General features: G+C 39.7%; 1 pseudogene; it reads left to right on the forward strand.

Moving 5' to 3' along the window:
* Positions 1-3,763: 3,763 nt before the first annotated feature.
* Positions 3,764-25,245, forward strand: LOC140522708 (E3 ubiquitin-protein ligase RNF10 pseudogene; annotated as a pseudogene).
* The last annotated feature ends 1,446 nt before the right edge of the window (positions 25,246-26,691 follow it).

Below are 26,691 nucleotides of genomic sequence, written 5' to 3' on the forward strand. Positions count from 1 at the left end.
CAAGATTAAAGCTCTCATTAGGTAATATGGAGAGAGCATATTGTATTGCCAGCAATTCATTTTTCTGGGCTGAGGAATGCTCGGTGGTGTACACCTTAAGGAATTGCCTGGAAGGGATATAAACCGCAGCCCTATGGTTTTTAGTAGCATCCGTAAAAACAGTGGGTCCCGTAACTGGCTGTAGAGATACAATAGTAAAAGGCATATGGATAGGAAGGACTTCCCATCCTCTAAGCGCTGGGGGGAGTGGAAGCTTTATGGTATTACACATACATAAAAGAGAGGCCCATTCTGGAATCTCATCGGAGAAGCACCTTAAGGCTTCCTCTGATGCCTCTAAATTCAAAATGGGAAATCTGCCAAAAGCCAATAGGCAGCGCTCGGCACCTAAAAGAAAAAATTGGGCGACCATTCGCCATTTATGTGGAAGGGCCCTTTTGTTGCGAGGGGGGTACAGCCACTCCAAAATGCCATGTGATTGATAGAGGCACCCAGTGAAAGTACTGGCTTTTAATATAGTGGCATAAATGGGTTGGTTGGGTTCCTGACGCACAACAACTGTGGAGCATCTGTTGAGGATGCTCTTGGCTGCCATTAAGGCCTCGGATGTCCAATGTCTGGGTGAAAGCAGAGCGGGATCCCCTCGCAGCAAATCATACAATGGGTATAACTCACCATCAGGGATAGGGGTAACTGCCCGCATCCACTGTATAGCGCCAATCAGCTTTTGAAAATCGTTGAGAGTGGTGAGCTGAGAAAGATCAATGCTCGGAGGATGGCGAGCAATCCGTCCTTGTTTCAATTCATGGCCAAGATACTGAAAAGGGGGTGTAGTCTGTACCTTGTCTGGAGCCACAGTTAGCCCGTGGGCAGCTAAGGTATCGACCATAAGTTGAGTAAGCGCCATTGTGGAATCCTGACTAGGTGTGGCAATAAGAATGTCATCCATATAATGAATGATAATGGCCTTGGGGAAGCACTGTCTGAGTGGGGAGAGGATGGCGTGGACATACATTTGGCACATAGTAGGACTGTTTGCCATCCCTTGAGGGAGCACGGTAAAATGATACCTTTCATATGGCTGCTGACGATTTTCCGAGGGAATGGAAAAGGCAAATTTGACTCTATCTTGTGGATGTAAGGGAATGCTATAGAAACAATCTTTGATGTCAATAATTGTCATACTAAAATCTTGGGGGATCGCAGCAGGGCTAGGGAGACCAGGTTGTAGCGCCCCCATAGGCAGCATGCATTTATTAATCTCTCTAAGGTCTATGAGCATGCGCCAAGATCCATTTTTCTTTTTTATAACAAAAACAGGAGAATTGTAAGGGCTTGTAGTGGGCTCAATGCGGCCCTGCTCCAAAAGGGAAGCAACTATAAAGCGTAAGGCGGTGAGCTTTTGAGGGGTTAGGGGCCACTGCTCAACCCACACAGGGGTCTCGGTTTTCCATGTTATAGGCAGGCTCCTCACCGTCACAGTGGCCCCACCATGTTTAACTGAAGGTGTTCTAGAGTGGTGAGGTGTAACCCAAGTTGCTGAAGAAGGTCGCGCCCCCAAAGGGCGTAGGCAAGGCCGGTCAATTTCAAAGGCCTAAAATACCCCTGATGATTCTCAAAGGTCCAATTCAAATGTTTAGCAGCCCGTAGTGCCAAACTGGCACCCCTTACTCCAGCAACCTGGGCAGCACCATCGTTCACCGCCCAACTGGGGTCCCACTGGGATGCATTGATGACTGAAATATCTGCTCTGGTGTCAAGCAGACCCATGATTGGGCGTCCTTCAACCAAAACTTGTATCATGGGGCGATCGCCCACAATGGGAAAGCACCAATTAACTTGATGGGTTTCCTGCCCGGACTCTTCAACCCAAGGCAGATAGATACCCCTCCCAATGGGAGTTCCTGGGGCAATGTTTATGGGATAACAATGAGGATTGGTCAAATAAATGGTAGAGGATCCGCTAGCCAATTGAGTATGGACTATAAATGGCACATAGCCGGGGGGTCCCACCACCAGACGGGGGAAAGGAGCGGGGGGCACGTCGATCCCTTCAGTATGCCAAGGTCTTATAACTAAATCGGCATCGGGGGAATCCGTGGTAGACGTGCATATTAGGGTTGCAATTTTTGGAGAGCCTGTTGATACTGCTGCGGGAACGATAGGGGTACAGAATTCCCGGGCTGGGGGGCAGGGACAGGGCCTACAGCCTCCACTGGGAAGATCTGTTTCTGGGGTCGGGGGCCCCCCCGAGGGAGGCCCCCTTTCCCGTTTCCCGACAGAGGTGGTTGAGGCTGCTGCTTTAGACGGCAATGTTTGGCAATATGGCCCGGTTTCCCACAGCGAAAACAGGTGGGCAATGCTCCCATTTTAGCGACAGGGCACTGGCTCTTAAAGTGCCCCATTTGGCCACAGCGATAACATTGTTTCTGGGCCTTGATACCTTGAAGGGCCTGAGTCACCCCTTGGGCCACTGCCGTCACCATGGCCTGGTGGGTGTCTTTGGGTGGAATGTCTAACAGCCTCTCTACTATCTCTTTGAGGGAGGCGAGAGGTCCCAAGCCCGCTAGGGAGCATTCTGGATGCAAGCCATCTCGGACCAGCTGAGTTATCAGGGAATCCGTTCCTGGTCCCGAGCCAAGAGACCGCCGGACCGCAAGCTGGACCCAACTCACAAAATCAGTGGGGGACTCGCTAGCCCTCTGCTTTAGCCCTACCAACTTGTCCCTCATAGTCCCCGGGGCGTCAATCTTGGCAAAACCCCTAATATGACAATACTGAACTGCAGCCATCACCCGAGGATCGAATTGGAGCTGGTCAATAAGCTGCGAGTATGGTCCTGCCCCTGTTGTCATATTCACAGCATCCTCTGTCCCTGCAATATTGTGTTCCTTGACATATCTGAGCGCCTCTTGTCTAACGGCAGCGCCATAAGCCACTAACTGTCCTGGTGTAAGGATAGCCCCCGATATCTCCCTCCAATCAGCTGGGGCCCACGGCCAAGTGGCTGTGGTATTCGCAAGGAGATGTTTCACATAAGGTGACGAAGGGCAGTATTTGGAGACGGCCTCCTTCAGTTCTTTCAATAATTTGAAGGGCACCGGTCGATGGAAACGGTTCTCGTTTCCCATCGGATCCCGCTCCACAATGACAGGGTAAGCACCGGCCCCCTCCCACTCCTCTAAATCTATCTCCTGTCCCTCCGCCAAAGCTGCGGATAGGCTCTGAGTGAGTACGCTCAGAGGCTCCGAGGGCCCAGACCGCCCGTAGGTAAATGACCGTGTTCCTTGTGATGATTGTGACAAGGACGTGGCGGCTGGGGAGAAGGAGAGGGCATTCAGCCCAACCTCGGGAGGACTGGGAGTTCCCAAATTCCGTTGAAACTTTTTCCTGCGAGTTCCCCAGCCCTCTCTCTTGGGCGTTCCCTCCTCATTAGACTTTCCCTTTGTCTCGGGGGCTTTCCACTCCCGCTTGGGCATTCCCTCATCAGACTTTCCCTTTGTCTCAGGGGCTTTCCACTCCCTCTTGGGCGTTCCCTCCTCATCAGACTTTCCCTTTGTCTCGGGGGCTTTCCACTCCCTCTTGGGCGTTCCCTCCTTATCAGACTTTCCCTTACGGTACTTGTTAACTATCGGTCTCGTGCCACCTCTCAACGGTTTCACACCCTCTTGAACTCTCTCTTCAAAGTCCTTTTCAGCTTTCCCTTTTGTTCTTCCCCTAGGGGCTCTAGAGTCCCTGCCTGCACATTCTCTTAACATACCCCATGGATATAAGGGCTTGGGGTTGGGATCATCCTCATCGGATTCCTCTTCTTCTTCTGTCGTCCCTTGAAGGGACTGCCCTGACTGGGTCTCGCCGTTTGATCACCAGAGGGGACGGGGATCCGAGCACAAAAGTGCAGCGACCACTTGAAAGAACGTAAAGTCCTCCTCTGTTAATACACCCGGGTTCACTCTCTCATAGGCAACCATCTGTTGTCCCACTATGTCCCATTTAGCTGGGCATAACCCACAATGCTCTAGCCAAGGGGAAACATCCCAGATCTTTTCCACAAATGCTCTACAGTCCCGAATGTGGGGCTTAAGCCCCTAGATCTTACAAAGCTTATACAGCTGACAAGCAAGTACTCCTTTATCTTCGGGCTTTAAACTGGGAAAACTATTTCCCTGACCCATCCTGGCCACTTCCCAATATTAAGACTGCCTGAATCTTCCCGCAGTAGCAGGTCAAGGCCACTTCTCAATACTGAGGCTGCCTGAGTCTTCCTGCAGTAGCGGAGCAAGGCTACTACTGCGGGGCAAGGCGGATTCTCCTCTCCCTACGGCGGTCCCTTGTTCGGGGCGCCAGATGCCCGGGGTGACTCCCGGGCCTTCGCCTTCTACTTACCTATCCCCGGTCCTCGGACGTCTCCGGCCCTCCTCCTGGTTCGGGGGAGGGAATTCCCTCTCCCTGTTGGGGAAGGGGAATAAACAGGCAGAGCACCCGAAAGGAGTTGCAGCCAGCAAGCTTTATTCCATTTTTTTCTCTCTCCAGCTCTCATGGTCATCCCCTTTTATTATCCCCTGTCTCCTCCCCCGTACCTCCCATGGGCGGGAGAGCTCCTCCCAAGTGCCTCCCCGTGGGTGGAGCCAGCCTGTTACCAGGGCCATCCCAGTACCTCGTGGCTTGCTAGACCAGCTAGCCTGCCACGTAAGCAGGTTTGGACCCTCAGGCGTCTCACGGTCCTCACGGGGGACCCCGGTCCAGAGCTGTCCCCCAACAGTTTCCATATTACTAAATTCACATTCTGACATATCTGATATGAATCCAATCTGGTCAAAATGAATATGTTTTTTTAAAACTAGTGTTCTTGCATTTCTGATACACTTTTTATTTTTTTCCATTCCTATTCATTCATTATTTTGGTATCTAATTCTCTTTGTTTTCTCTATGAATTCATGGGTTAGTTACCAAGGCCATAATACTCTAACAAAAGATATTTGGAGGATTATTTTTAATATTTAATAGTAATTTATGTAACATACTTATTATTTTTTCCTTCATCACTTGATAAAATGTTCCTACAATTCTATCCAGTCCAGTATTTTTTTGGCTTTTTGATCATAAGTTTTAAATAATCATTCCAATCATTTATTTAGTATCTCCTCTGTGCCATCCACTCTTCTAGGCACTAAGAATACAAAGACAAAACAAAATAGTATCTGTCTTGAAGGAACTCACTCTATTGAATACTATGATACCAATGTTTGTTAATTGTTTTGACAAGTACATGGAGAATTTTTAGACATGGGTTGGATTGGAGGAATTCTAAAGTACCTTCCAACTCTGAGGTTCTATAAATTCCATCTAAATTGCGAAATGCATAACCATGGAAGCCCAGAAAATAATCTCTCCTTTATTGAAATTTTCAAGATTAAGGAGATGTAATAGCCTCCCTCAGTCCCAATGGATGCCTTCTAACAAATACAAGTGAAAAGCAAGGATGCCCCGTATCCCAACTATTACTTAAATAATTCCAGAAATGCTAGTTATCAAGTTCCCATCTACAAGCTCCTCCAAAAATCCTAGGAAATGCATTAAAACAAGTCCTGATAGGAAAATCCAGAAAAAGTCAGAGTGAATTATTTGTCCAAACCACCTCAGAATAGGCACATAGACAAGGAGATCTATAGACACTGAGGACAGAATTGGACCAGGTGAACAATCTAGCACCCAGGGAAAGACTATGCATGAGAGCAAAAGGAGGTCTGAGACCCCTATCAAATCACTCCTAAACGCTTACCAGGGTACTGGGACAGAGAAAGAATTGTACTTACAGCTTTCTCACCCACTACTTAATATTGAGTCACAGATAAGACTGAACTGAGGAGGAGACTTGTATATATGAGTGGCATTCCAGATATGGCATTCCAGATAGGGAAACTTTAGTAGATATATCAAGAAATAAGGAAGTTCAGAAGTTCCAGTAACTATGTGGTTCAGATCATAGTCTGAGAGGTCTCATACGAGAAAAATCTCAGTTCTAGTACCTAAGCCCAGCTTGTAGAAGAATAACTGGGGCAGAAATCCAGAACAGAGAAAAAAATTGCAATTCTGCAACTCTGAACCAACAAAGCTTCCTAGCTGTGCATAATAGCAGTCTCCTCGTGCTCAGAACCAAATCCAAGTCAAGAATTTGCAGAGCTCAGACAAGGGTGGAGAAATTGTTTGAAGCACTAAAAGCTTGTAGTCTTCATGCACCACCCATTCCATAAGGCCTGGAGTAACACAACATTTAATATCCCAAGAAAGGAGAAAACACAATCAGCCCAGACCTTCCCTTTAGAAGTGCCAAAGAACCTAGTTCTAAGATGAACTTCAAAGTCAGAAAGTAGCTATAATGAGCAAGCAGAAAAAGAATCCCACTTTAAAGAGTATTAATGGTGGCATGCAACACATAAATCCAGAAGAAAATTACTCAAAAATGTCTAACAAGCAGAAAAGCACAACTTAGGTAGAAACTCAAGCAAAATTCTCAGCACTTGTACACTGTTCTGCTGATTCTGCTCACTTCACTTTGTATCAGATCATGTAAATTGTTCCAGGTTTCTCTGAAGGGATCCTGCTCATCATTTCTTATAGCACTGTAATATCTCATCAAAATCACACACAACTTGTTCACCCATTCCCCAAATGATTGACACACTTGCAATTTCAAATTCTTTGCCTCCACAAAAAGAGCTGCTACAAATATTTTTATACATGTAGGTCCCTTTCTTTTTTTAAATTATTTTGGGAAATAGACCTAGTAGTGGTATTCCTGGGTCAAAGGATATGCAGAACTTTATAGCTCTTTGGTCATTGTTCCAAATCACTCTCCAGAATAGCTCGAGCAGTTCACAACTCTACCAACAGTGTATTAGTATCCAATTTTCTCACATCCCCTGAAACATCTGTCATTTTTTTCTGTCATGTTAACCAGTCTGATAGGTATGAGGTAGTATTTGCTTTGATTTGAATTTCTCTAATTAGTAGCAATTTAGAGTATTTTTATGACTATAGATAACTTGATTTTCTCATCTAAAAATCATTCATATTTTTATCATTTATCAATTGGTGAATGACTTGTATTCTTAAATTCTTAAACTCTATGTATTTGAGAAATGAGGCTTTGATCAAAGAAAAATACTGTGAAAAATTTTTCACAATTCATGAAAAAGGAAAAGGATGAACATTTGCAAGAATATATGTAGTAGCTCTTTTTGTGGAGGCAAAAAAGTGGAAATTGAAGGGATGCCCATCAATTGGGGAATGACTAAACAAGTTGAGGCATGTGAATGTAATGGAATACTAATATGCTCTAATAGATGACAAGCAGGAGTATTTCAGGAAAAAAAAGCCTGGAAAGATTTAAACAAACTGTCAAAATGGAGTGAGCAGAACCAGGAGAATTCTGTATACTATGACAGCAATATTGCATGTTGAAGAATTGTAAATGACTTAGCTAGTCTCACCAATATAATGATCCAAGACAATCCCAAAAGACTCATGCTAAAGTGTGTTATGCACCTCCAGAGAAATAACTGATATTTTCTAAATATAGACTGAAGCATGCTGTTTCTCACTTTCTTTCTCTTTTTCTTTGTACAAAATACTTTCTTATACAACAATAGTATGCCATCATGATCACAGACAATTTATTCAGCCATTCCCCACTTGAAGGGGATCCTTTTGTAAAAGTTTTCCTGTATAAAATGACTAATATGGAAATGTGTTTCATAATTGAAAATGTGTAACCTATAATGGAATCCTTGCCATCTCAGGGAGTGGGGAGGGGGAAAAGAAAGGGAGGTTTTGAATTTGGAACTCAAAACTTTTTTAAAAACTTTTTTAAAGTTCAAAATGTTAAAAATTATTTTAACATATAATTGGGGGAGGATTAAATATTATTTTTAAATGCTTAACTTTTTAGGGTAAAGAAAAAAAATTAAAGGAAGGAGGAAAAAATTTGGAACACAATATTTTTTTTTTAAATGAATGTCAAACGTAGGGTGGAGCTAAGATGGCTGAGTAAAAGCAGAAACTTCCCTGAGCTCTTCCACAGCAGCCTACAAATACGTATAAAAAATGACCCTAAACAAATTCTAGAGGTAAAGAACCCACAAAATGACAAAAGAGTGAAGCAAATCCCCAGACCAAGACAACCTGGAAAACAGACAGAAAAGATCTTTCACACCAGGCAGGAAGCAGAGCACAGTCCAGTATGACCCGCACCAGCACAGATGGATGGGTGGAAGCAAGTTTCATGGGACTGAATCACTGGCAGCGGTGGCAGTTTCCGGACTTCTCAAGTCACAAATATCAAAAAGGTCACTGGGTAAATGAGAAAATATTGCAAGCAGCCAGAAAGAAACAATTAAAGTATTGTGGAAATACAATCAGGAAAAGATCTAGAAGCTTGTACATTAAGGGATTGAAGGGCTTAGAATATGATATACCAGAGGTCAAAAACCAAGAATCACCTATCTGGCAAAACGGAATATAATCCTTCTGGGGATAAAAGGACATTCAATGAAATGGAGGACTTTCAAGCATTCTTGATGAAAAGACCAGAGCTGAATACAAAATTTGACTTTCAAATACAAGAATCAAGAGAAGCATGAAAAAGTAAACAGGAAAGTAAAATCATAATAGACTTATTAAATTGGAACTATTTACATTCTTGTAGGAAAGATGATATTTGCAACTCATGAGACATTTCTCAATATTAGGGTAGTTGGAGGAAAGAGATAGCTGATAGAGAGATACATAGACAGACAGATAGATGATAGATAGATAGATAGATAGATAGATAGATAGATAGATAGATAGATAGACAGACAGACAGACAGACAGACAGACAGACAGACAGACAGACAGACAGATAGATAGATAGATAGATAGATAGATAGATAGATAGATAGATAGATAGATAGATAGATAGATAGATAGATAGATAGATAGATGACACAGGGTGAATTGAATATGAAGGGATGAAATCTAAAAAATAAAATTATGGGTTGAGAGAGGAATATATTTGGAGAAGGAGAAAGGGAGACATAGAATGGGGTAAATTATCTCACATAAAAGAGGCAAGAAAAAGGTTTCACAATGGAGTGGAAGAGGGGGAGGTGAGAAGAAATGAGTGAACCTTACTCTCATCAGATTTGGCTTAAGAAGATAATAACATACACACTCAATTGGTTATCTTTCCCTGCAGAAAAGTAGGGGGAAGGAAATAAGAGGGAGGGTAGACTGGGAAGGGAGTAGTCAAAAGCAAACACTTTAGAAAAGAGACAGCGTCAAAGCAGGAAATAGAATAATTGGGGGTGGGCGGGAGAGGATGCAGGGAAATATTATTAACCTTTCACAGTATAACTACTACGGAGGTGTTTTGCATAACTACATGTGTATAACCTATGTTGAATTGCTTGCTTATTCAATGGAGGTAAGTGGGAAGAGAAGAAGGAAGAGAATTTGGAACTCAAAGTTCTAAAAACAAACGTTAAAAAATTATTTTTACACACAACTAGAAAATAAGATATACGGTCAATGGAGTATAGAAATCTGTCTTGCCCTTCAAGAAAGTAAAGGGGATGGGGATAAAGTGGGGGAGGGGGGAGGAAATGACAAAAGAGAGAGAAGACTGGGAGAATGGGTTATCAGAATGCGTTGTATCTTGGAATGGGGGGAGGGAGAAATGGGAAGAAAATTTAGAACTCAAAATCTTGTGGAAATGAATGTTGGAAACTAAAAAGAAATAAATATATTTAAATTGTTAATAAAAAAGTAAAATGAATGTTAAAATTTGGCTTTACATGTAATTGAAAAAAATGCCATTTGGAAATATTTTCAGTTATCATTAATATGTATTTCCCTCTGTCACCCTCCCATTTATCACCCCCCCAATATCTTTCTCCTCTTACACTGTCCCTTCTTAAAATTGTTTTACATTTGAACACCACCTTCCTCAACTTCCCCTCCTTTTTCTCAGCCCCCCCTTCTCTAATGCCATTCCCTTTCTACTTTTCTGTAGGGTGACTGAATGTGCGTGTGTTCCCTGATGAAAGTATTCTGATGAGAGTAAAGTTACTGCATTGTAAGCCACCCTTTCCCCATTTTCCCTTCCATTGTAAAAGTTCTTCTCTCTTATGTGAGATAATATCCCATTCTTCCTCTCTTTTTCCCTTCTCCCACTGAATCCTTATTTTACCTTTTAATTTTATTTTTTTAGATATCATTCCATACTAGCCATCTCCATTTCTCATATTTTAATTTTTTTAGATATCATCCCATCATAGTCAAATCATGTCCATGCCCTCTCACCATATATTCTCATTCTTACTATCCTAGTAGTGATAAAGTTCTCAGGAGTGACAAATATTATTTTCCCACATGGGAATGTAAACAATTTAACCTCATTGAATTGCTTATGATTTATCTTTCCTATTTACTTTGTTAAGCTTCTCTTGAATCTTGTACTTTAAAGTCAAATTTTCTATTCAACTCTGGTCTTTACTTCAGGAATGTTTAAAAGTTCTCTATTTCATTAAATATACATTTTCCCCTGAAGGATTATACTCAGTTTTGCTGGTTAGGTCTTGTTTGTAATCCTAGCTGGAATATCAAATTCCAAACCTTCTGACTCTTTAATGTAAAAGCTGCTAAATCTTGTGTTATCTTGACTGTAGCTCCGCAATATTTGATTTGTTTCTAGCTGCTTGCAATATTTTTGTATCTGACCTGAGATCTCTGGAATTTGGCTATTGTTTTTCTTTGGGGATCTCTTTTAGGAGGTGATCAGTGGATTATTTCTATTTCTATTTTACATTCTGGTAAATAGAATCAGAATATAATTTCTTGAAATGTGATGTCTAGATTCTTTTTGTATTATGTCTTTCAGGTAATTCTAATAATTTTTAAATTATCCCTCATTAATCTATTTTCCAGGTCAGTTGTTTTTCCAATGAGATATTTCACATTCTCTACTGTTTTCTCATTCTTTAGATTTGAGGGAGAGAGGGCTATTGTTGTTCCTTCTTGTCTTATAGAGTCACCAACTTCTACTTACACAATTCTAATGTTTTTTAATTATTTTCTTTATATTCTTTTTCTATTTGGCCAGTTCTACTTGCTAAAGAGTTCTTTTCTTCGGTGAATTTTTGCACATCTTTTTGCTTTCCCACTTGGCCAATTCTGCTTTTTTAAGGAGTCTATCTCTTCAATGAATATTTCTGCCTCTTTTGCCATTTGGACTATTTTAGGTTTTTTAAAATATGTTTTCTTCATTATTTCTGGGTCTCTTTTGCAAACTTGTGAACATTTTTATGTCTTTTTTCAATTCCTCTCTTATTTTCCCAATTTTTCCTCTGACTTTTTATTTGATTTTGAAACTCCATTTGGAGCTTCTCCAGGAATTCTTTTTGGGCCTACCATCAATCCACATTCTTCCTCTTGGTTCTTTACACATAGCTTTACTGATATTGGTTTCTCCAGAGTTTGTGTTTTGATCTTTCTTGTCACCACAGTAACTTTCTATGCTTCTGGGGATCCAGAGTAGGGAGAATTCTCCCAAGTTTCTGGGGTTTTTTTTTAGCTGTTTTCAGAGATAGTTCTCAGATTCTATTAGTTTCAGTTCTTCCCACATGGAGAGATCTAAGGGGAGGTGTGGTCACTGTTCTCCTGGTCTGTGCTTAAGTCTGTGAGTCACCACTAGCACTCTCGTCTACCCTGAAAATGTGACCATTGCTTGTGATCTCCTTCAGCCATGCTTTACCTGATCCTGGATCGGTCACCAAGAACTGCATATGGGCAATGCAAGAGAGTTCTGCACTCAGTGCCAGTAAGCAATCACCTGTAATCTGACCAGTTCTCTGACCCCCTTACCATCTCATGAAGCTTCTACTGTCAATTTAATCACTCTTAAGGCCTGTTGCTGATTTATTACCATGACCTGTGTCATGAAAAGATTGCAGTCCATTCTCACCCCAGTGAGATAAACATTTTCTTCCAACATTCAAAGCTGTCTTGGGGGGTAAAATTGTTTCATCCTGTCCTTTTTCTGGTTTTACCCCTCCAGAATCCATTTTGAGTTGTTGTTTTAACATTGTTGGGAGGAGAATTTGGGAGAGGTTAGTTCCTGCATTTATTCTGCCATCTTGGTTCTGCCTCTAGACATGACATTTCAAGGAATTGTAAATCAAAACTCAATGGATCTCTTAAAACCAAAGGTCAGAGTAGAGGTAGAAAGACCCCACTGGCCATTTCCTGGAAGAAATTCTCAAATGAAAATTCTCAGGACTATCATATCCTAATTACTATGTTTTTAGATCATGGAAAAAAATATTTCAAGGAGCCAGAAAGGAAGACTTCAAATATTCAGGAACCACAATAAGGATCACACTCTATAAAGCCACCTCCATAAAGGAACCAGAAACTTAGTATACAATATTCCAAAAGGAAAAGAATATCAACTTACTGCCAAGAATGACTGACCAAGGGAGATAGAATATAATGTTCTGGGAAAGGAGGGAACATTGAAAGTGGAAGAGGGAGAATGGATTTTTAATGAAATAGAGGGCCTTTAAGCTGCACTGATATTTTGAAGATCAAACACAGGAGCAAAGATAAACAATGACAAGGGACTAAACAAGGATAAACTACTTGCCTTCTAATATCAGGAGATGATATATGTGTCACCTCTGAATCTTAACATCATCAGGAGTCATAGAGGGAGTCCAATCAGACAAAGGCTAAGAGTGGAAATATTACATTTGAGAAAAGCATGGAAAAGGGGAAGAAAAGGAATATAGTGTGCAGGGATTAGAAATGCTGGAAAACTATCTTATATAACCAGGATATACAAGTAAGCATCAATGCAAACAAGAAGGAAGGAGGGAGCTAGGTGATCTGGTGGATAGAGCATTAGCCCTGGAGTCAGGAGGACCTGAGTCAAATAGAGCAGGAAATGTAATAAATCCACCATAAAATTGTCACCTAGTTATTGCAATTAAATGATCAGTTTCCAGTTTGATATCTAAGGTAAGTTCTTCATTCCATTTCCATTAATGTTGTTCTGCATGAACCTGAAAAATAATTGTTAAAAATCCTCCAGAGGAATAAGGGACATCTGTAAATGTGGGAGGGACAGGGAAGAAATATAAAGACAAACTAGTATAGCACTCCCTTCAAAGTTAGTTCCCTCTAACTCCATTATAATTGGCAGACTAGTTCCCTAAAAAGCAACTGGCTAGTGTTTTGTTTTTTTTTTTCTGTCAGAGCTCTACAGGTAATCCTGAGCAGCTACACACTCTGGTATCATCACTCAAAAGCTCACTGGTATGCTCCCCATTAATTACCAGCATGTACAATATATTCTGGAAAGACTGTTTCCTGTCATTATTGAAGAGAGCACAAAAAGATTTCACCTAGCTTGTTTTGCATAGAATAAACAATGATTTTCTTAAGGTGAGCTATTAAAAACATTCTTAAGACACTTTCATCAATCTCATAAGTGAATTGAAAGGTATGAAGCTAAATATCCAGACAAATGAAGAGGAATTATCAGATCTTATATTGCAAGTAGAAGGTTATCTCTCCATTGCAAAATAATCTCCTCCCATGTTCTTGAACCAAGAGTCCTGTTCTTCCCTCTTCCTATACTTTAAAGTTTTGCACTCAATAACTAACCCTAACCCTAACTCTGTTTAGAGCTATGCATTAATTTTTAAGGTATATTCTTCAGTTCTCCATAAAGAAAACTAATTCAGTTTCAGAATGGTTTCAAATGTATCATGACCAAATCAAATTAAGAATGTGAGCACCAAATGAGATAATATATATGCATTCTTTTGCAATAACAAAAACCAAAAATAACCACAAATGCTAGCTGACTACTTTCATGCTTAGGGGAAAGAAGTATTCTAAGCAGTAATCAGACTGATTCGAAAGTTTTCAAGAAATAAAATCTTTCACTCTAGAAAGCTCCTACAGCCCCTTCTGACTCTGTGTAAAACCCGAGGCAATAGACTTCCTAGAAATCTTCAGTGGCACCTACAACATTCTCATCTCCTTTCCTACAAGCAGAATTTGCTCCTTTGTCTAAAGAACACCATCCTCAACAAAGGTGACTGAATTTGTAAAAGCATGAAAGAGACAAAGAGAACAGAGTTTTGCAAATCATAATTTGGGAAGCAGGTCTTCCAGAATTCAAGCCATACTAAAAAAACGGTAATGAAAACTAACTGATGACTGCTTTTAGAAACAGAAGAGTAAATTAGCACAATATAGTGGATAAGGAATAATCATAAAAGTTCAAATTCAATAAAGTAATATTAGATAAGCCTGAGAACAAGAATTCCTAGAGGAAAAATTCTTTTTTCAACAAACACTGCTGGATAAACAGGTATGAAATTTAGCAGAAATTAAGTTTAGGCTAAGATCTTCCACTAACAATGCATTTTACAATAAGCTCAAAATGTTGGAACAACCTGAATATTAAAGATCACACTATCTAAAAAAAGCATGGAAGAGAACCAGGTCAGGTATATTTCACAGATATGGTTAAGAAGGGAATTAATGGCCAAGCATGGAATAGAGATGATGACAAAATATAAGTTTCATTGTGAGAAACTAAAAAGAATTTGAACTAAAAAAATCAATTCTACTAGTATAAGAAGGAAATCATTGGATTGGGGAAGATATTTACATTAATTATCTCTGATACATAATATTGAGAATAAACTACATGAGTATATAAGATTAATAACTAAGTCACCAACAGATATAAACAAATAGTTCTTAAATGAAAAGTTATAAATCACTAATGACCAGAGAAGTTCAAATCAATATAGCTCTGAGGTTTGATTTCACACCAAAAATTTTACAAAGATGATAAAATATGAGAATCATAAATATTGAAAGGTTTGAGGTAAGACTAGTACTAATACACTATGGAGCTATGTATGTTCTGGAAAAGATTTTGGAATTATACTAAGAACTTGACTAAAATGTGTATTTCCTACTGACTTAATGATCAAATTGTTAGGCACATGCTTCCAGGTAAAAAATACAAAGCATTCAAAAACAGTAAAAAAAAATTATAGCAATACCCTTTCAGAAAATAATTCATTCTTGAGTTCTCCCTTTGCTAGTAAAGAATAATTATTGAATTAGGTGTTGGCCAAACACATGGCAAAACATGAATGTAAAGGAATATCACTGCAAAATAACATTTAATCTTCTTGTTGAGAATGTCTAAATGATATCCAAGGAAAGAATCATAATGTGTTTGAAGCAAAATAATTCCAGTTGAGGTGAGAGAAATAAGGTGAAGGACTCATGGAAAAGGGATAAAAAGATGGATATTTCATCATTCCCTTTCTTCATGAAGAAATGAACACAGAAAAATACTTATGTACATATGCATGTGTGACTGTATACACACACCTTCCAAGAGAGAGATGTGAATTTTTCCAAATTTTGAGAGTAAAACACAAAGGTGATGAGCATTGGCATAGTGGTATACATTAACAGAAAAAAAATAGCCATTAAGATGAGGCATATGCACTGAAGGAATTTCAAGTAAGAGGTAAAATAAGTTTAGGGTGAGGGATGAAGTTGATAAGAAGCACAATCTAGTGTAGACTAAAGGGAAAATAGAAAGAATTGGAAGGGAGGAATTACATAATCATAGGTCCCAGTGTTGCAAAAAGGACTTGGAGTTTTTTGAAAATTTCTACACCTTTAAACAGGACCATCTCTGAACAAATGATTTGTACTTTTGATTTGACACTCTTTGATTAATAGAAAGCATGTGCCAAATTCTATTACTAACTCAATCATCCACAAATTGTAGAATGAGACAGTATTGAACATTGTAGAAAAGACTTATGTAGTTTTACACAGAATGTATTAAACTACCTTTCACAAAAGGGATGAAAAGCATCTGCTATACAGATTTTGTGAGCAAAAAAAAAAAATTAGGGACAGACTAGAAAGATGACACTCAATTCTAATGACAAGAGAATGAAGCCAAGGGGGTAATCAAGGCCAAAAGATATAATATGCTTTCTCTTCCCCTATGAGCCACAATATTGGATTATCACTCAGCAGTACTTTCCAAACTAACAATCAGGTACATATTGAATTGCAAAGTATAAAACATGAGATTTCCACAAGAATCTCTCACCTTATCACATTTTTAAATCCATGAATTGGAAAGATCCCTTAGTTTGGCAAGTATGGAAAAGTCTGAAAGGCAGTGGAAGAGTTTAGTGACTATAGAATAACTAATATGAGTTTTCAATAATCAATAACAAACTTCTCATCCATCTTAGAATTTGCTGCTTGCCTCTGTAAGAATAATGCAGTTCAAGATTACAACAGACTTAAATATATGGATCTCTGGAATGTCAGAATATCTTGACTGGATAACTTTCAAAGGGATGTTTTTCTATACATAAACAGGAAACAATATCCAGAGGGAATTTTTTCTCCTGAGTTTATTTCTTCTTGCTCCCTCATTACCTAACATGGTCTATTTTCCCCCTTCAATTTCAGAACACTATAGTAGATAATTCCTCAGAAATATCGTGCTCCTTATTCTCTATCGCTAACATGCTTACCTTTCCAGTGACAATACCTGCCACACTTCTTTTAAAAAGCATAGAAAGTAACTAACCTTAATTTCCCATATCTTCAGCTATTGTTTCTTTCTTTTCAGATATCTATTAGCAAAATAGCATTCACTTCATGAGGTGGTTAAAAAATTGATAATGAGTTTCTATAGATAGGAAACCCAGTGACCCCATGGTTGTGAAAACAGTAATGATAATTCATATTTGTACTGTGCTTAGGGGTTTTCAAGAAGCTTTTATCACTACAGCTGTGTGAAGTAGATAGAACAAGGAAGTTTATGGCAGTTTCTGCATGAAGAAATTCAGACTCAGCATGGGAAAGTGCCACCATCATAATCACACCACTGGAAATTTTCAGAATCAGTATTCAATCCCAGATCTCCTGATTCTAAATCTCTCTATCCATCCACCAAGATACATTTATTAAGTACTATTATATACACTGTACAAAGCACTAGGAGTATAAAAATAAAATAGAAATGATTCCTACATTCAATTATCTTAAATTGTGAAGACAGATATAACATATACACATATAAATGTAAGATATATTCAAATCAAATATTAGGTAACCTAGTTAGAGGATAACATTAGCACTGAGGAACCAGGAAAAGCCTGCAGAAGGTGCCACATTATTGTAGCCAAATTCCAAAGTTCCCAGGTCAAGGAAAAGTAATTCAAGCATCCAGAAAGACACAATTCAAGTATTGGTGGAAACATAATAAGGATCACAAAAAATTTAGCAAGTTCCACATTAAAGAATCAGAGGGCTTGGAATATGATATTCCAGGGGTTAAAGGAGCTAGAATTAAAACCAAGAACTACCTACCTAGAAAAACTAAGTATGATATTTCAGTATAGGTGGGGGGAAATGGACATTCACTGATATAGAGAACTTTCCAGAACTCTGGATGAAAAGACTAGAGCTGAATAGAAAATTTGACTTTAAAATACAAGAATCAAGAGAAGCATAAAAAAGTTTTGATTTCTGTTTTTTACTTCATTTCATATGTGAAATTGTGGATAGCACTGGACCTGGAATCAGGAAGACTACCTTAGACACTCACCAGTTCTGCGTCCCTGGACAATCACTTAGACTCTCAGGCTTCACTTTTTTCTTCTGTAAAATGAAGAGATGGATTGATACCACTGATGTTCCTGTAACTTTCATCCTGTGATACACTATGAAGGATTTCCAAAAAATTATGGACACAAATCATAGAAGGTGAGAACTCATGGAGTTTTCATCTGTGGTGCTTGAGAAAAATTCCCATCCTGGCAATAAGACAGCTCTACTTTTCTCCTTAACCAGCTACTTGTGAATCTAGGACAAGGGAGATTATAGCTCCATTGCCCTTTGCTCTGGTCAAACTATATTAGAATATTATATTCAATTATGGATACTGATGGAATCCTAATAAAGCTACCCCCAGACACAATATTCTAACTACATTATAGATCCCACTGAACAGCAGGCATGTGCTGATTTAATCACACAGTCTGACTTTAATCACATCACAGGACCCCAAACACAATATAGTCACTGCCCCTAGCTAGTCACCACCCCTAGATTCAATTCAGATATTTGAACAGGGGTATTCTTGTACTCAGCCACAATCACATAATCCATTTAGCCCAAGGCAGGACCATTTTCTTCTATTTTTTTTCAATCTTTAGATTCTGTTTGACTGAATCTTGCTGTCTCATAGAGTCATTAGCTTCTACTTGACCAATTTTAATTTTTAATAGATTGTTTTCTTCTGTTGACTTTTGTATCTCCTTTTCCGTTTGTCCAGTTGTTCCAGTTAGGTTATGTATCCTTTATTCATTTGCCCAATTTTCCTTTTAAATTATTCCATGAATTCTTTTTTTCATATTTTTAAAATCATTGGCCATTTTTCCTTCTACCCCTTTAATCTGGCTTTTAAAATCCTTCTTGAGCTCTTCCAAGAATGCTCTGTGTACTGGAGACCAGCTCATATTTCCTTCTGAGGTTTCAGATGTGAGTGTAGTCTCAATGTTGGCCTCCTCTGTATTCGTGATTTGATTTTTGTCCCCATAGTTAGATTCTATGGTCTTCTCTTTTCTGGTTTGCTTCTTACTCATAATAATTGCCTTTCTCCTAACTTTTAGAGTAGATCTCTGCTTCTGGGGCACAGGAGACTCTGTCCCATGGTTCTTGTGCTGAGAACATGAGGTTTTAGGTTTTATGGATTCTGGTTCTTTCAGTTAGAAGCTAGAATGTTGCAGATTATCTGGTGCTGAGTTGGTTGGTGTGCCAAGGCAGAGGCCAAGTGAAATCTTTCTGAGTTTTCCTGGAGTTACCCCGGAGCCCACTGCATGAGTGGTGGGGGAGGGGTGGTCTGGTCACAAGAGGTCTCCTGCCCTGGGCTAGAGCACAGGCAAGTTCAGTGGTTGGTGAACCCCTGTCTCTCCTAGAGCCTCCCTGATTTCTCTGGCTGTGCTAAGGCATGCCTGGTATCCTGGTGATAGTGCTTGCAGGCTACACATCCTTGGGGCTCAGGTTCTCCCTAGTTAGCTGAGGTAGGGCTTTTTGGGACAGTTCCAGTCCTGCACTTGTCCCCTTCAGGCCCAACTCTCCTTGACAATTTTCTTAACTTCTCTATAATAGTAATTTAACTGGAAAATCTTTCCTATTCATTAATAGGCCCCTTAAGTCACGTGGAGCCTATGTTGGGAGGAGTTTGCTGAAAGGGTGAGGCAGAACCAGGAGGAAATGAGTAAGCACACTCAGGTCAGAGAGGAGAGGATGCAGGCAGGTGCAGGCGACAAGGCTCAGGATCCTGAGTGTTTTCTTGTGAGAAGGCCCTGTCTGAGAGGGGGAGGATCAGGAATGCCTTTATCCCCTGTGGTGATCATGGTTATTAACTTCTTGGTCACCATGATGAATTTTGCTTTCTGGTTCTGGGATTTGGCTTCTTAGTGTCTAAATAAATGGGTTTTTTATGTCTTTTATATAGAGTCTTTTGGGGCAGCTAAATGGTACAATGCATAGAGCACCAGTGGCAGGAGTCAGGAGGAAATGAGTTCAAATCTCACCTCAGTCACTTGACACTCACTAGCTGTGTGACCTTGGGCAAGTCACTTAACCCCAACTGCCTCATCCTAGGTCATCTCCAGTCATCCTGATGAATATCTGGTCACTGAATTCAGATGGCTCTAGAAGAGAAGTGAGGCTGGTGACCTACACAGCCCTCACTCACTCAAATCAAATCAAATGAGTTGGCTCTGTTATTTACTATTGCTGTGACCTTTGACAAATCACTAAACATCTCTAGGATGGAGTTTCTTTATTAGCCAACTGAGGGTGATATTCATTCTTAAAATATTTTAATATAATTTTTAATTTCATATAACACCAAACACTGTGAAGAAAAACTTTGCCATACAGGGACCATGATCCATAGAAAATATTATATTTATTACCCTTACATTATCATCTCTTTTCTAAGACAGAAAAAAAGCGTAACCTCAATCATCTGGAAATAATATATGTATAAAGAATTTTGTATATAAGGAACTTTGTCAAACCAAAAGAATACAAATCCTTCTCCAGTTGATAATTAGTCAAAGGATATGAATTGGCAATTTTCCAAAGAAACTAAAACAATTTATAGCCATATGAAAAAATGTTTGAAGTCATAATTTCAAATGCAAATTGAAACAACCTTGAGATATCATTTTGCACCTATCACATTGGTAAAATGAAAAAGGGGAAAGCAATAAATGTTGGAAGGGATGTGGGAAATTGGGATATTTATTTGCTGTTGATAGAATTCTTAACTGATCCAACCAAAATTTTGGAGTCATTTGGAATTATTACCAAAGTGTTATTAAACTATCTATAACTTTTGACCCAGGGGTACTGCTATTATGTATGTTTCCAAAGATCACTAGGGAAAAAGAAAAATAATCTAAGTATTCTAAAAAGAAAATTAATACACTAACCCTCTATGATTCCAGAACCCTGATGAAACAAGCAATATATTACAGTTGATGGATTTATGATATAGAAGGAGTTTCACACACACACATATACATATATGTATATATACAAACACATGTGTAGTTATGCACATGTATGTGTGTATGTATACACACATATGCATGTATATATATTCAAATATATCTGTATATAGTCCCCTTTGGTAAACAAATCTTACAGAGAAAAGGCACAAAAAGAAAAAGTAAATAGTAAAATTGAATTAAATTGTCCATTTCAAGGGTCTGTAATATCTTAAGGTTCAGAAGTTTCATCTCATATATCCACCTCGTTCCTAGAAACATCTCCTGATGCTGCACTTTGGTCTCGATGTGGTCTCAGAGCAGTTTTCAGCTGATTGGCTCCTCCAGTTCAGGTCACCTGTAGAGATCCTCTTCTTTGCTAAAAATCTAATATAAAATTGATATCAACAAAAATTTAAATTTATTTTACCAATAACCAGGTCAAATGGTAATGGAAAATCAAAATGGGAAATCTTTTAAAGATGAGAATTGACGTTCTTAGGTTAGCTATTTGTCACGTTGATATATCCAAAAAATTCAAATAAAAACTGAAAAACTGGAAAACTCTGAATCCATGTTTTATGCATGACATTGTTCATTCCCCCATTAAGAGGATATGACTCTGCTAAGAACTAAAAAATGAACACTTTGTATAGAATGACCTTTAATAACAGAAAGAGTTCTCTTAATAGTTGTCATATTATCTACAATTAAAATTAACTACAATAAAAATGCCAAGGGAAAACAAGAGTTGGGGTGGAATGTGTAAAGAGATTAAGTAATCAATTTCAAAACAGCATTTTGAATCATTATGTATAAAATAAGTTGTTTAAAATACAACATTTTCAATTTCTAATCATGCTCAAAAAAATAACCTCTGGTAAAACTGGTCATCTTTTTAAGTGGCTGTCTACTTAAGGCTCTTATAAGAGAGACCACAAGCAATTCTTCTGAGAGTTTTTTCATTAAAACAGAATAGAAAACAGTTCTGATATTAACCTCACTAAATAACAGTCCTATCTTAGTTTCAAAAGTTTTTACATCATTGCTTAGTTATCCTCATACCATTATGGTATTAAAGGACATTATCTTACATAGGAACATGTAACTAGTAACAGAGAGATAACAAATGTATGTACTCATCTACTTAGTTGTTCAGAATATAAGAAAGACTAAAATTCTAGACTCAGTGTCTCAAATCTTATCTAACTATAGATGTATCTAACCATAGTGACTGAAATGTGATTCCATGTTAGGATATCAGATAAAGATGTAATATTGTGTTCATACTGATCTCCTAACCTTATTATAGAAATTTTTCCATAAAAAGAGAATCAGGGACATAACTACAGTAAGAGAATGTTTCACTAAGTTCATGTCAGTCCTAGGCAAGAGTCATATAGTGTAGCACAGCCAGTTTTAAGTCAGTAAGGTGAAATATTTCCCATTTAAGAAGAAATATCACTGATTGATAGGTAGTTTCTACAGCAATTTTGTTAGAAGCTAAACTGATTGGAAGAATGTCATTGTTTTTCTGAGAGTTGATTGACTAAAAAGTTTGCTGATTGTATTGTTGCTGGAATCTACTTGTAACAAAACATAATCCTCTGGAATTGCCTGAGTTTATTACTTTCCAGCTCCATCTACAGCCAAAGGGAGAGGAATATCTTTGATCCACTTATTTTGTTCATTACTGCCCTCTGTAGACTTAAGAAAGGAAGGAGGATAAAGGAAAAGATAGGATTATCAATACAAGTTGACTTGTTTTTGAAAATATGACCTTTATTTCTAAAGGAGTCATTCAAGGAACTTTGCCATTTCTTAAGGGTTAAGAAAAAGGAAATATCATACTAGGAAAAATGAGTCAGGAAAATCCTACCTCACCCAATACAGAGAACTCCAGGGACCAACTCTAATCATTCTGATCTATATCTGGCCCCTGAACCCAGGTGGCTCTAGAGGAGAAAGTAAGACTGGTAACTCTCCACAGCCCTCCCTCACTTAAATCCAATTCACATGCAGGTCATGTCATCACCTTCCTGATAATATTGTACTTTTTGAAAATGAAGTACAAAAACAACAATGAGAATTCAACCTTCACCTCATGGAATCCTATAGGGTTGCTGGTATCATGGATCATTGGCTTAATAACATTCCTTGACAATCATACCTGCAATCAGACTAATAATAATACCAGTTACAGTTCCATAACATCTTAAATAGCAAGTTGCAATCATGATAGCTTGGGATAGATTCAGTTATTAATGATCACATACCCTTGTTAAATAGTATTGACAGTAATTTTACTTTGGTAACAATAAGAGATTCATCACAGAAAATCACAGCCTCAAATGTCACTCCCATTGAGCTGTGGCTGCCAATGTTTTCCTGAGGCACACGTTGAAAGTTGACCCAAAGACACAACAAACTAACTGAAATTCAGAAAGAAAAGTCTGAATCACCCCATGACTTTTCCTCAGAGAGACAAGTCTCACTTGTCACAGTAGGGATGGATAAAATTGTTATCAATACCATGTGTTTGGCAAGTCAGCCCCATTCCTGGACTTGCTGGGCCTGTGCCTGGGCCCTCAGGCGAGGCGATTCTCCAACCCCTATCCCAGCTACCCTCTCCCCTGTCCCGCGGCAGGGGAATGAGAGTATTCTGCTGGCAGGAGTTCCTCGTGGTCCCCCCACCTCACCCCATCCACCTTCCCCTTCCTCGTCTCCACTCCACCTGCTCCTCCAGGACAGGCCCAGATGTGTGAGTGCTGCTGCTGGTCTTCACAGCCAGGCCTGAGCCGCGTCGGCCCCAAGCCGCCCTGAACCTGGGAGCCCTCCGTACTCCATGGCTGCTCCAATTGAGCAGCCAAGGAAGGGAGAAGGGACAATGTCCCCATGAAGGCTTAGAACCTCTGCGACCATCCCTGCCATGTGCTGCTGGCCCCCAATGCCATGAGCCTGGCTCACAATCACTCCCACCATCGCCCTCAAGGTCTCAGTTGATTCCTCACAGCTCACCCAGCAGCAGCAGCACCACCCCTGAAATGGACAAGCACAGCAGGCCCTCCAGCTCCTCCTCAGTTTCTGAGGGCTGGAGCAGCAAAGGACAGCAGCAGCCCCACACACTCCTGTTGATCTCCATGGGGCAAGTGCTATGGAGAGTAATTCTAGAAGAGAAGGCCTCCCTGGAGCAGCAGCTGGCTGAGGAGATGCCCTCTACTGAGGCGTGCTTTGTCGAGATCACCCTATGGGAGCTCATGGCACAAGAGAAAGCTCTGTCAGGATTGGAAAAAGCCAAAAGGACCAGGTCACTGATAGTGTAACAACAGTAGAAGAGTCAGTCCTCATAGCAGCACCTCTGAACAAAGAGCCATTGCTCCAGCCCAGCCCCCAGTGTATTCTGGAGTATCTGTCTACTTTTGAGGAAAACATTGTGGACCCTTGCCCCAGAGAATCTTCTCCTCCTGCTCCTCTTCCCTCTCTCCACTTGGTGGAAGGGGAGGAGGCAGTGGCTGAGCTGGAGCCTGCGGTGGTAGCAGAGGTTTGCACCTCAGAGATACTGGATGAAAATGGTACAGAAGGGACCACTTTTAGCAAAATCAGTCAGCAGGAGATGAAGGCCATGCTTAGTACCAGATCCTTGAATAGATCTCCCTATTACTACTTCTATCAAGAGGAGGATAGACAGTACATGTTTCTGCATCCTGTGAATGTGTGTTGCCTTGTGCAGGAGTATGGGAGCCTAGAGCACATCCCTGAGAGGATTGCAGCCCTGGTGGTGGAGATTGCTGGTTACTGAATGTTGGAAGATGTCTGACAGCACCATTGTTACCCCTGCCATCTACCTTTCACCTGTGAATTCAGCATCTATGAACTGGGTCTGCAGCCCCCTGTCCTTTCAAAGGAAACTCTGAAAGTGTTTTCAGATGACATCAAAAGAGGCAGCATCTATGGCAGAAAAAGGTCTGGGAGAAGAGGAGAGAGCTCCACATCAAGATGGAAGAAAACAAGAAGCAGGGAAAGTATCTTGAAGTTCACATCGCTCTGGAGAATCTCCAACAGTTTCCTATCTTCAGTGCCTGCTCCCCAATCCTGCTTTGGTTCTCAGCAGCACTGAGAACCATGGTTCCTTCTCACAGTCTCCTCTTAGCAGAAGGCCAAGGTCCCATGAAGACTCTATGTTGGCTTCCTTATAATCCGCTGATGGTCATTGCACCCTTCATTCTGTGTTGGGAGCCTGGAAGAAGAGTCTAACTTTCCTTCCTTTGCCCAGATGCCGAGGGTTGAAAAAGCAAAGGCAGACATGTAGCCCAAAATTGCCTCCAAAAATGTGAACACTCTAGATTTTCCTGCCCCTGTGGACAATGATGGGGAAAGTGGCAACTCAGACCATTAACCTGTGCCCAGCTTCCAGAATTCCTTCAGCCAAGGGATTGAAACAGCCTTCCCAAAACTGCACACCCTGGCCTCCTGAGACCTCCTCTCTGAAGAAACAGAAGGAAAGAAAAGGAAAAAGTAGAGGAAGAAGCTATTGTTTAGCAACTCCGTGGTCCACGACAAGTGATGCTCCACCCCCAGGTCCTCTTCATCTGCTGTTTTCTTTTTCCTTTGCTTTGTTTTGCTGCTATAGTTTTTAAAGACTTGAGTTTGCACAGATTAGCTCTGTTGGGGGTTGAGGTGTTTCCACAGATCAAAGGAGAAACCAAAGGAACTAAATTAAATACATTGCATTTTTCAGCTACCAATATTTACACCAGAATAAAGTTTTGACACACATAAAAAAAACAATACCATCAAAAATTATTGCAATAAAATTATTGAGAAAAATTATCAGAGCATCTAAAAATCAAACAATAGGTCTTTTTTACTTCAATACACAATTTTTACTTCAGTATTTCCTTCTGAAAGTATTTCTCTTTCTTGAAAACAAATTACAATTTATCGTGATATAAAAAAGCAGTTATTTTAACTCAATGCAGTGATAGAGACAGAAACCTCTAAAATAACATGTATTTCCTATGTAATGTTTAAGGCCAAAATAAATCTTTAAAACTGGAGCTTAAGACTTAGTTTGGGAGGCAGAGGCAAGATGGGAGAGAAGCCAGGAACTTGTTTGAGCTCTCCCCAGTTTCCCTCAGAAATAACATTAAATCAAGTCTCTAAAGGGATTCTGGAATGAAGGAAATGAAGGAATCTATAAAAATATGGAGTGGAACAACTTTCTAACTTAAGATAACTTAGAAGGACTTAATGAAAATTTTGTCTCACTTCAGTAAAACGGGAATACAGCCCAGAGCAGATGTAATCAGGGCAAGCTAGTAAGACGGAGAGATCAGTCAAAGCACAAAGCAAATGAAGGCCTGACACAGCAGACTGGGGGCACAGCAGGACAACTGAATGTTCTTCAGCACTAGCACAGAAGGAGAATTGCCAGCTCTAGAAACTAGACAACAACAGTTGCAACTAGGCTGGGTCAATCCTGAAGAGTGAATAAGCTGTTGACACTTGAGGCCCCAGTGCACTAAGCCAGTGAATGTCCCAGGAGCAGGGCTTGACTTTATAAATTATGAAATATTCAAAAAAAAAAATGAGCAAGAGCAAAAACGAACTTTGACCACAGGAAATAACTATGGTGACAGGAAGCATCAAAATACAACTCAGAAAAAGATAACATTACTAGAATGTCTACATGTGAAACCACAAAGGGGAATATGAATTAGTCTCAAATCCAAACAGCCCTCTTGGAAGAGATCATGAAGTATTTTAAAAATATGAATTAGAGAGGTAAAAGAAAAACTGGGAAAAGAAAGGTATGTAAGAAATGAAAGGTAATGAAAAGGAAGGACAAAAGTAGACTGAAGAAAACAATTCCTCAAAAAATTACATTGGTCAAATGGGGGGAAAAATCCAGTAAAGAAAACAACTCCTTTAAAAGTATAATTGGAAAAATGGAAAAGGAGGTCCAAAAGCTAACTGAAGAAAAAAATTCCTTAAAAATTAGAATTGAGCA

This window comes from Notamacropus eugenii, chromosome 2 (assembly GCF_028372415.1).
Source record: "Notamacropus eugenii isolate mMacEug1 chromosome 2, mMacEug1.pri_v2, whole genome shotgun sequence".
Lineage (NCBI taxonomy): Eukaryota > Metazoa > Chordata > Mammalia > Diprotodontia > Macropodidae > Notamacropus > Notamacropus eugenii.